Here is a 12,041-nt window from a genome sequence, read left to right as displayed (position 1 = left end):
TAACAACCCTAGAGAATCTCACACGTGAAGGCGCCATTAATTCAAAGCTTAAAAAGGCACTTATTACGGTACATTCGGCGCCTGGTCGTTTTTACATGCTGCCGAAGATTCATAAAGAGAATAACCCTGGCAGACCCATTATATCAGGCACGGGAACGTTAACGGAACCCATTTCAAGTTATATTGATTCTTTAATCAAAGACATACCACCCACACATGAGTCCTTCTTGCGTGACACAAACGACTTTCTTCGGGAAATAGCAGACGTGAAAATTCCAGACGGTGCATTTCTCGTAACATTGGATGTTAGCTCACTCTACACAAATATCCCACATGACGATGGTGTAAGGACACTTGTTGAATCGTATGGCACACACAACCCTGTCGTTATCCAAGCAAAAAAGTAATTGAAATCTTCACAAGACTTGTACTCGATTTGAACAGTTTTGAATTTAACAACCAGTACTATCTTCAAATCAGCGGTACGGCAATGGGTACAAGAATGGCCCCAAACTACGCTAACATATTCATGCACTACATAGAGTCCAATTTTCTTTCATCTTGTAATATCAAACCATTACTCTATAAACGGTACCTAGATGATATATTCATAATTTGGACACATTCGGAAAACGAGCTCCTCAAATTCATACAGGCATTCAACCAGGTACACCCCAGCATTTATTTTACACACACCTACTCTAACACTGAAATAAACTTTCTTGATGTACTCATTCGAGTGGACGATGGTGCGTTGGTAACGAACGTATACAGAAAACCTACAGACAGGCAACAATACCTGCACTTCAAAAGCTGCCACCCGCGACATTGCAAGACCAGCATTCCCTATTCCCAAGCACACAGATTTCGACGAATCTGCTCTCGCACCGAGGACTTCCACAAAAACAGCACACATATGCGCGAAGTACTCCTTAATCAAGAATACCCGCCAGCTATCATCGATGACGCCATCAAAAAAGCTGAAAATCTGGACCGCCAGATTCTTCTCAACCACCAGAGAAACGCCGACCAACACCGCAACAAAAACTTGCTATTAACTTTCACGAGCAACCCACCGAACATAAACAAGGTCCTAAGAAAACACTTTAACATATTGGAACAGAGCGTGCGACTATCCAAAATTTTCACTTCTCCTCCTTGTGTTGTATACAGAAGGCCGAAAAATATAAAGGATCATTTAATAAATTCAAAGATAGGTGTGAAACCTCAAATTGGGTGTCACCCTTGCGGAAAAAGCAGATGCAGGGTATGCAAACACATGCAGACAACGACAGTGGCGAAAAGCACCCACTCGGATTTTAAGCACAGGATAAGAGGTGCACTAGACTGTGACTCAGACAACGTCATATACCTCCTGATTGATATGTGGGGTTTAACGTCCCAAAACCACCATATGATTATGAGAGACGCCGTAGTGGAGGGCTCCGGTAATTTAGACCACCTGGGGTTCTTTAACGTGCACCCAAATCTGAGCACACGGGCCTACAACATTTCCGCCTCCATCGGAAATGCAGCCGCCGCAGCCGGGATTCGATCCCGCGACCTGCGGGTCAGCAGCCGAGTACCTTAGCCACTAGACCACCGCGGCGGGGCTCATATACCTCCTGGAATGTGGGGTATGTAACAAGCAATACGTGGGCCAGACAGACACTCCATTTAGAATTAGATTCAACAACCATCGGGCACATGTACGATCTCTGCCAGGCCTTCCACTTTCAAAACACTGCACATTAAAAGACCACAGCTTTGATGACATCAGGGTTACACTACTAGAAAACAACTTTCGAACAATCAGAGAACGGGAACAATGGGAATCTTATTTTATCTACAAATTTAACACGATAAAATACGGAATAAATGAACACCCAGGCACTCTGTCTGCGTTACGACAACTAAAAGACGCAAACGCTTCTCTCTAATCAGTCCGGTTTCATTACGACAATAATATTACCCGCTAACAAAGCTTTTGGCCTATGCATCTGACAACATAGAAATGATTTGCCTCATCAAGCACAGCCGGAACGCACAGATAAGTGGTCCCGGATGTCGTATTGTCCCCCCCTTCTTTTTTTTTCTTTTTCTTTCTCTTCTTTAAGTTGAAACGCACATTCTGCTCCTTCACTGACAAGGAGCTGACAACTAGGTGGTTTCGTTAACTTTTTCGTGCATGCGCGCATGTCTTTCCAGTGAGCCGCTACTGTGTGATGACTGTCTCGGATGTCGTACAGTCTCCCCCCTCCCCCACCCCCCCACATGGTTTTTTTTCTTTAATTTTTAACGCACATTCTGTTCCTTCACTGACAAGGAGCCAATGCATATAATCAATATCGATGGCGGTGCCTCATTCACCGGCTTTTTCGCTCCTCCCGACGCCACCAGCATGCACTTAAAGCGCTTAAGCCCTCCCCATTAACTTGTCATACACTTCAAAGAGGAACGAGCCGCCAGCGGACTACACGGAAAGGTGAAATACAAAAACGGCGGCTCCCTGCCCACTTGGGGAAGTGTGGGTGCGGGGGAGGTATTGTTGACAATGATGACATTCCTCATCTACCTCTGCCCTACTCTGTTGAAATGCTGCCCCTTTCTGACTACGCCGTGTCCGTCTTGCTTCTTCTCCTAGATTTTCTATATTTTATTTAATGTTTGTCCTCTGGTTTCGCTGTTTCTTTTTTCTCTCTCTCTCTCTCTCTCAATTAACCCCTCCCCTCCTGTCTCGACAGGATATAAAAAGGCACGGAACATGTGTAAATAGTAATATGCCTTGAAAAAGACAGGGTTGCTGTCGAAACGTCGGCACAATAAACAGTTGTTATGTGAAAGCGCATCTACTTTCATATTAATATATATATATATATATATATATATATATATAACCCTACACAGAAAATTCACACAGTGGCAATGTTTCTCTATCTTGTAACATAGCCTCGTAACAACTTTGTTCTCCCGTAAGGACACATTAGTGATTACTCATGCGATAGAAAGCTGCGCCTTACTTGTTGGTTTCTCCATCGTGCAGCATAGAGTGACCAAGCACTGTAGAAAGTGGGGGGCCCGCTTTTCTCAGTAGGGGGGGGGGGGCTCGCACCCCTTTGCCCCCCCCCCCACCTCCGGCTGATACGCCTATGGTTGCAGAAGCTCGTGGCTTTTTGGCGGGCTGCGACGCCTTTTAACACCCAAGGCCTCATGTAGGCTCGTAACCGCACGAGGTGTACATCATTACATAATAATAAATCAATCATGTTTCATCGTTTCCTTAGCTCCCCCAAAGCATATGCATCGCTCTTCTTCAATTTGTGCCCAATGTTACGTCATTGAAGACATCAATCGTGTCCTCCGTGAGTGTCCTCCGTGAGACAATCTCTGAAGACGGCCTTAAAAATGCAACAGGACACAAACTTGGGGGTTAAAGAATATTCTATTCCCATTGCAGAACACCTCCAGTGCGCTAGACTCTACAAAAGCTTTACTGACATTCTTACGGGCAACAGGCTTGAACGAAACGTTGTAAATAGTGCAGTGCGTGTGAGTGTATGTGTTATGTGATTGTTATTGCGTGTATGTGACTGTATGTGTTGTGGGTTTATCATTTTATATATCAGTGTCATCACCCGGCAACTGGGCCCCACAGCGGTGGTCTAGTGGCCAAGGTACTCGGCTGCTGACCCGCAGGTCGCGGGCTTGAATCCCGGCTGCGGCGGCTGCATTTCCGATGGAGGCTGAAATGCTGTAGGCCCATGTGCTCAGATTAGGGTGCACGTTAAAGAACCCCAGATGGTCGAAATTTCCGGAGCCCTCTACTACGGCGTCTCTCATAATCATATGGTGGTTTTGGGACGTTAAACCCCACATATCAATCAATCACCCGGCAACTGGAGTAGCCTGTCAGGTGAAAAACCAGGCAAACCTCTCCAGCTTCCCATTGAATAATTATCTCTCTTCTTTGAAGAACCTCGCTTTATAACTACGCGTCAAATACAACCTGGCCAAGCTGCTACCCGAAATTGAGTGTTCTCTTTCTCCATGGGGAGCGCGCGTGGCGCCGAGTCTTCCAATTCACTCGCTGGAGCCGTTGTCAGATAGGAAGGAGACGCGGCGCCGAAACGTTTTGTCCCAGAGTCACACTTAACTCATCAACCCATCATCATCCTACGTCTGTCCCGGCTCCACCTCCCCCCAGGGTTGTGTGGGGGGAAGATTTGTTTCGGGCAGACGGCCATGCCCTGGCAAGGGGGCCACCGTTCGGCGCCAGGCGCCCAACAGACGCGGCCTGCCTCCCGGCGTACAAGCCGGGGAGGCCCGAAAAAGGGACTACCCTCTGGCGAAGCAACTTCAGTCGCAACGCGCAAAGTGAACGTACCCCGGCAAGGTGGGCTATCACAGCGCGTAGGGTGCGCTGCGGTCATGGCCCGTCTCCTGACCGATAGGGCCCAGCGAGACTTGACACAGGGGCTACCCTTCGGCACGGTAGCTCTCGCCACCACACGCAAAGCGGACGTACCCAAAAACGTGGCAGCGGGACAGCCCTCGGTCGCAGTAACTTCAGTCACCACAACCAAAGTGCCCGTGCCCTCACACTGTCGCGCGGCTGAGAGCCTGCGACAACACCCCCTCAGGGCGGATGGGCTATCGCTCGGCGCGAGGCGCTTTGCGGTCATGGCCCGTCTCCTCACCACAAGGGCGCAGCGAGACACAATCCGTCCTGTGGGGTCTACGGGACTACTATTTGGTGCAGAGGCCAGTGCCGCTGCACGCAAACCAAACGTACCCACGGAAACCGGCACGGCTGAAAGCCGACTTAGTCCTTCTCGAAAAAGGGAACCACCTTCCGCCTCGACGAGTAAAGTAGCCGAGCCTACAGAAGGGGCCAACACGGACCTTGCGGGTAAAGCCCGACAAGGTGACAGGATCACCTTAGCACATGCAAAACTCGGGTGAAAGACCATACAGACCAAACTCGGGGGCGACTGGCTCACTAGGCCTAGTCGTGGAGCCTTAGAGAAAGCCATCATTAAAAGTTGATGGTTATCTGCCCTCCTGCCTCACTGAAAATGACTGCCGGACGGTGCCATGTCTCATAAAACTTCTTTGCACCTAGGCGCTGCCACTCTCGGTGGAGAACGAACCAGACCTCCTTCCGTACTTTTGCAAGCACTTCGTGAAGCCCGGGTCGCTTGCCGTCAAAGACGGCACCGTGCCACCCACACTTGGTAGGAGCGCTCAACAAGCAGAAGCACGTATTGCTTAGCCGCTTGTCGCGACAGGGGATGAAGAAAACGAACGGTGTTGAAAGGAACACCTGGGTGGCCAAACAAGCTAGCTATCCTTCGATGGAGGGCAGCTGGTAGTGCGCACTGAGAGAACACGTGAACCAGGTCCTACATAGTGCCACAAAAAGGGCACGCTCCTCGTTGAGCAATTCTTGCGAAGGGCCTGAACCTTAGAGGCAGGCGATCTCTGGCCAGGCGATACATGAATGTAGCGCGCTTGGCGTCCAGGAAACTGGCAGTAATTAACCGCCAGTTAGGACTGTATTCGGACAGGTCGTGTTCTCTATAGCGTTCAGGTAACTCGGGAGCGAGTCTATCGACTAACTCACGGAGTTCGATTGAAACTAAATCTATCTCGGGGTCGACCTCTTGGAGACGGGCCAAAGTAGAAGCGGCCCCTGCATAGAAGGCAGAAGGCGTTCCCGCCCGAGGCACGGAATTCGAAAATGCCCCAGGCGAGAACAACCTCAGCCTGGTGCTCAGGAAATACAACGCGAAGCTTCTAGTAAGGAGCATATCTGACTCAAGAGCTACCCGTGTCCATTTAACATGTAATGCCGTGGTCACAACGTTAAGGTCGGGAATACCTAGTCCTCCTTCGTCCCTGCGCAACTTCAACACGGGGCGCGCCACAAAAGGAGAGGCACGACCCCAAAAGAATTCGAAAACTTTCTTTTCCAAGATAACTTTGGTGTGGGGTTTAACTGGCATAACCGAACCTATGTACGTAAGGAAACTGAACAACAGTGATTGAATTATCGTGGCCCTAGCTGTAAGCGGACAAGACAAGGCACCGAGTTCCTTAATCCTATCAGTCAGCTTTTGCCTTGCTAACCGCCAGTTTTCGGTAGTCAGGCCATCTGGCTCGAAATGGAAACCTAATACACGTAGGCGCTTCTGTATGGGGAGGCCATGTACAGGACGTGGACTGGAGGGAGCGCAGTTCAGATACATGACTGCGCTCTTCGACTTATTTATTCTGGCGCCGCTCGCCGAACAGTACCCCTCCATAACATCCAAGACGGTGCAAACAGTTGCCTCGTCCGGGACGACAATAGAGAGGTCATCTGCATAGGCAAACATTGCCACTGGGGGGGAACCTGGCGGAAGGGGAAATCTACCTATGCTGGTGTCTTTAGAAAGCCTCTGCAAGAGCGGCTCGAATGCGAGCACGTAGAGAGCGGGCGACAGTGGGTCACCCTGTCGGACTCCACGGCACACACCGAACGACTCCGAGACGCGATCTTGTATGACAACAGCAGAAGCTGGAACGCGTACGTGTGCTCGGACCTTTTAGTCCCCGTTCGAGTTGCACCATGACCCTTTCTGCGGGTGCTTACCAAGTGTCGGTCACGAGTCGCGGTTTAGGCGCCGTCAGTAAGCGCAACGATCTTTCGGTTATCTCGCAAGCGATCCTACAGGAAACGAACCGTCGCCGGCGAGGCGCGTTTCTTGCGACGGATCTCTGAATTCGATCGGCGAGTAGAAAAGAAAAAAGGTGCCGCCGCCGCCTCTTTAGGGGTATCAGGCAGCTTACATCCGGTTGTGCCAAACTTGGAGATAAGCTGTCTTCGACAACGAGGAGAATAATTTTCAGCTGAAGCAATCGCTAAAAAAAAAAAAAGACGTGTTAGCCACAAATGAGTTTTTTTTTTCAAGCGAAGTTCGCACTGGTTGACCTGCGTAGCTGGTGATGATCAAAAAAAAAAAAGACCTCCTCAACCACAGCTACCAAAGAAATAATGAATACAACTAAACAAATTTTCTTTTTAGGCATGGGGTCACCATGCCTGAAACCGGGTCCCTCCACCATCCGAAAACAGGTGTCGTGAACATAACCCCGAGCATCCATGCCCACCCAATGAGAACTAAACGGAAGCATACATAAGAATGTGATCTGTTGACGGTGCAGGAAAAGAAAAATAGGGACCCCAAATTTTCGCCGTTGAACGCGATAGTGACATCGTGTTCATAGTGCGTATACTTCGAAGACTTAGAGCATCAAATGCTTCTGAACTTGCTATGCTCCCGCTACTGGGTCTTAGGAGAATAGGCACAGTAACGTGTGCGCATTTCGTAGTGGGCGACTGGCTTTAAACGATGGAGCCACGAAAATCCAAACTTCTGACGCCCCATGGCCACGTGCGCTCGTACCACGCGTTATTACTGCAACATTTCGCGTTGCATTGCGAAGCAAGTATTCAGTACACGTGTCTTTGGTATAGCAGACGTGAAAGTTACTTTCACTGCGTTTCAAAGCGGAGGATGTTGGCACCGGCATGTATCACTGTATTCACAAGCAGATCCGTATAATTACCACGATAAAAAAAGAGGCATGGCTTTGTGGTGAAACGCTCGGTTGAGAAGCAAACGACCCGAGTTCGACCCCTCCTTCCACCCTGGTTTTATAAAATTTATGATTTTGCATCCTTCTCGATTTTTTGGTCGCGCCCAAGACGACCATTTTTCTGAAGCGTGGGAATTTGGGCAAGTTGGTAGGACATAACTGAATGTAGGAACAGCGCAACCTAGAGGTAGTTACTTCGTAACTACGGAAGCGAAAAAACATAGTTGAAAGTCAGGGCTCTTTTCTGTCCTTTCACTTCCGTAATTACGAAGTAACTACTTTTAGGTTGCGCTGTTCCTTTATTCAGTTATGGCCATTTTTCGCTCACAACCAACGACGCCGAAGCCGGAATTTTTGTGAACAAGCCCCTTATTATCAGTAACGCGTTAAAAAGAAAGCAGCAGTGATGCGATTGCCTGGAACTATTCCAGAGAAGGGAAAAAATAGGGGGGGGGGGGGGGGCTGTTGGAGGAGCCAGAATCATATTTTAGAGCAGGCAGGAATAAAGTATCTCGAAGCCGCTGAATGCACATTTACGAGTGGAACAACTGATTTTTGACAATTAAAGCGGCTGAACAATGCAGAGCTCTAATTTGCTAATATTATATATACGAGTACGTAAAGCTTGGACTACTAATAGCGCAACCGCTTGCAATGCAGAACCAACTGTATAGTGCAGTGTTTGCTCGTTTTCTGTAACTTGTACGTGCCGCACTTCTATTTCATGCGTGCATTTCGTAATATTTGTAAATCATGTGTATATTTAAATATTGTATACTTGTCTGTTCTATACTGACTTCAACATTTCTTTGTGACTTCCGTATGCACATTTCGACACTGATTGACAGTTATTTTTAACACCTTACATTGTGCACCTTTGTGTTCACAGTGTGTTGGATTCCTGCTAAATTTGTTCTGCTTTGTTTTTGTTTGGTGTTGTACCTGCTTGCCAAAACTTGTATGCCCACCTGTTAAGGTCTCGGAAAGAAATTCGAAGTATTAGAAATAAATAAATAAATAAATAAAATACTATGGTCTACTCTTACTACTATTTGCCCTGCCACGAAACCGAACGTGTACAAGTATACCGCTTACTGCGCAGCACTCGAGGTGAAAGACCGGACAAATGCGACTCATCACGGGCGATGTCTAGGCCGGCATATATCCCCCCGTTCAGGAGATATGCCAGCCAATGAGAGACGGCGACGAAGTTGTTACGAAGGAGGCGTAGCGAACTGACGAGGAACAGAGCGCGAAGAAACGCATCTTCGGTGGGGGCGACTTGCCAGAGTACAAGAACCGATTGGTGGTCGACATTTACGAAGCTCTCCATTACGGCGTCCCTCTTAACTAAATATATGGTGGGTTTTTCGACGTAAAACCACGACTAATATTAGAACATACCTCCATCACACTCTCAAGGAAATCGAAGGGGGAAGGGAGGGGGCCATTACAAGGGCGTGTCTATAACTCGTCTGCGGTAGACTCTAAAGCCTGCTTCACATGCGAGCGACGGAGCGGCGGCGATGAGCGGCGGGAGGAGGCGCGTTCGTTTCACATGCGCCGCTGCTGTTGCGCGACGCCCGCCGCTCTAGCGGGCAGTGTTGTCCGCGGAAGGTGCCGGTTAACCACTGTTTTCAGTGGTATCTAAAAGCCGTGCTCTCCCCCAAGTGTTCATCCTTTCGCACCCGTGTGCTGCGAGGTTCATCATTAATAGCCGCTCGACTTTTACGCGTCTGTACACTGATTGAACTAAGTGTAACATGAATCTTATAACAAACAAGCAACATTTGCAGTTGCTTTTCTGTTTTGTCCTGGCTCTTTAATGTATGGTTTTTGTTGCGCGCTCATATGGAGAAGCAAATGAAAGAGTTTGCTGCCATGATTTTATTAGAACACTGTTCCAGCAAGGTGAATGCTTAAGAACTGCGAGCGTGGTCTGCGCAGCACTTCCCATGTTTCTCCGATTCATTGCTCTTGCTTTCAGCGATTTAAATTTGGGACACCGAATGAGGTTTCTGTCAGCCCAGTACCTGTCTGCTTAAGTCAAAATAAAATTTTATATAAAAGCTCTCAGTGGTAAGTTTCGGTCGTGTTTGTGGTCACCCTGTGGCATATGCGAACACACTCTTCCTCGGTATTTTCCGAATGGTCTACATTTATTCTGGCACCCGAATTTGCATGCTTCCACCATAAATAGTAAGCCTCTTAGGTTTTTCAGTGATTCAGTAAAGCACCCCAGGAAGAGTTTCACCAACGGCAGGTAGCATGGTATACGTGATACGCTCGTTGTCCTGGTTCTTTGGCGGCTGTATATACACTTGTGCGCGGCCCAGGTCAGAAACTACGCAGCGAGTTTTGCTTTAGCAGAAATTCGCGTCCACAAATGCTGCGGTGGTGAGCAGGAAAGCCGAAGTAAAACATCATTTCACGCAACACACTTTTGCTTCGCGCCCTCTCTTCATTGAGTTACACCACGAAATTCCTTTTCAGTGACCTGTGTGGAAAGCTACTTCTCAAGTCGACTGCAGCACCCGCCTTTGCTCTCTCGTTCGTGTGAACCCATTCATCTATGCACCGTCAACAAAATTCATCATTTGTTAAACCAGCAACATTTGCTGCGACACAGAAGCACGGCGTGTCATGCGGCTCCTATACGTGGGAGTAACTTTCGGTGAAACTGCAAAAAAAAGAAAGTAGTAATAATATTATTATAAAGAAGGGTACCGCACACGATTGTCACTCCGCTGGAAGCATCTTCGAGAGCAATAAAAGGAAAACAGTTGCAGTTGGACTTCACCAGTGAACATGGCCAGTTCAAGCGATGACTCTAACTTCACAAAAGTATGCGACTTCTTAAGGAGCTCGGCAAATTTTCCCCAAAGAATTCTCTTTTCATGCTTCTTGCAGAAATCCTCCATATTGACGTCCTAAAGAAGAGGTCGTTTCGCAACTTCTGCAATGAGCAACTCATTGAAAGCAGCGCGAGACATTTGTGAGCCAGGGAGAGGACGGATGTCGTCTGCTACTCAGTCGGAGCGAGTTCTGCGAAACGAGTTCCCCGCAGCGCGCGCGTTCACTCCTCGACTCGGCCCCTAGCATCACGTGTCAAACGACGTCACTATTCGCTCTGCCGCTTCTGCCGCGAGTGAATTTTTCCAACTCTGGCGAATTTCACTAGAGCGAACAGTAGTCGTGGTAGAAACCTGTTTTGGCCTCGCGCGGTGGCTGCCGCTCCGCTCTTGGAGCAAAATCGCTCGCATGTGAAACAGGCTTAAGTTAACCAATGGCATTGGTTAACGGTGTCCAGTCCAATAAAGCGCCTACGCTACAACTGCCTTCCCATCACCCCGCGATTTCCCCGAGAAGTTCGCTCCTGAATCGCACGATGACGCTGCCCGGAATTCGACGCGATAAAAAGGTCAACCACACTACATGCTAACCACAGTCTAAGGCCCGTATTCACAAACCAACCTTATTTCGCCATTTTCATATCTGATTTGAGCCTCTAGCGCGTTTGATAAACAAAGCAGACCACGGTATCACAAACCAATCTTAGGCATAACTCTTACGATGTTCACGTTTTCATACCCTCATAACACATGTAGATTATTCAGAAGCTTAAAGGGACCCTGCGATACTTCCTCTGCGTGGTAAAAAAACTTCTCCTATCGCCGTGGAAGTGGGTTTCATCGCTGCCACAGCGGTAGCATATCGATAGATGCGAATTTGCTAGACGCCCACGGATAGATGGCAGTGCACGTCAAAGCACATCAGATGGTTTAAATTTTGCGAGCTCTTCAATTCGGCGTTTCTCACAATTAAATCGTGGCTTCAACTAATCATTTCGTCACAAGACATCACGGCCACGCCTATATACAGCAGCGCTCTTTTAGCCGCAAACGCGACTCTTCTGCGGCATCGACGCCTTATTGCAACGTGCGGATCGCGGATTGTTGGAGCGCGGCTTAAGCCAGCATACATGTAAACGTAGGATTTCAAGCTATATCGGTCAATATCACATTTCTCGGTTCCACATTCCGCTATATAGGAAAAAAACTTGACAAGCGCAAACGAAGACGAAACACGCGTAACAGGACCAGTGGTTCACTTGCAACTGGCGTCTATTTGAAACATAAATCATGACATACCTGCGCATCAAGCTCATACCTATGCACACATCGTATCGCAACAAACGGCGTATGGATAAGTCTTCGACAAGGACGAGCGGGGCTACAAGAGGGAGGGGACCCCAAAATTTTCGTCTGCAACCACACCCCCCACCCCCGCCTAAAGCAAACATATTCAAACGAGAATGCATCAATTACCGATCTGCATGCCCACCTGGACGAACTCACTTGCCATGGGTGATGCTCCCCCCCCCCCCCATTCTGTGAAGA

This window comes from Rhipicephalus microplus, unplaced genomic scaffold (assembly GCF_043290135.1).
Source record: "Rhipicephalus microplus isolate Deutch F79 unplaced genomic scaffold, USDA_Rmic scaffold_113, whole genome shotgun sequence".
In the NCBI taxonomy this organism is placed as follows: domain Eukaryota; kingdom Metazoa; phylum Arthropoda; class Arachnida; order Ixodida; family Ixodidae; genus Rhipicephalus; species Rhipicephalus microplus.
Note: the sequence above shows the minus strand (reverse complement) of the source record.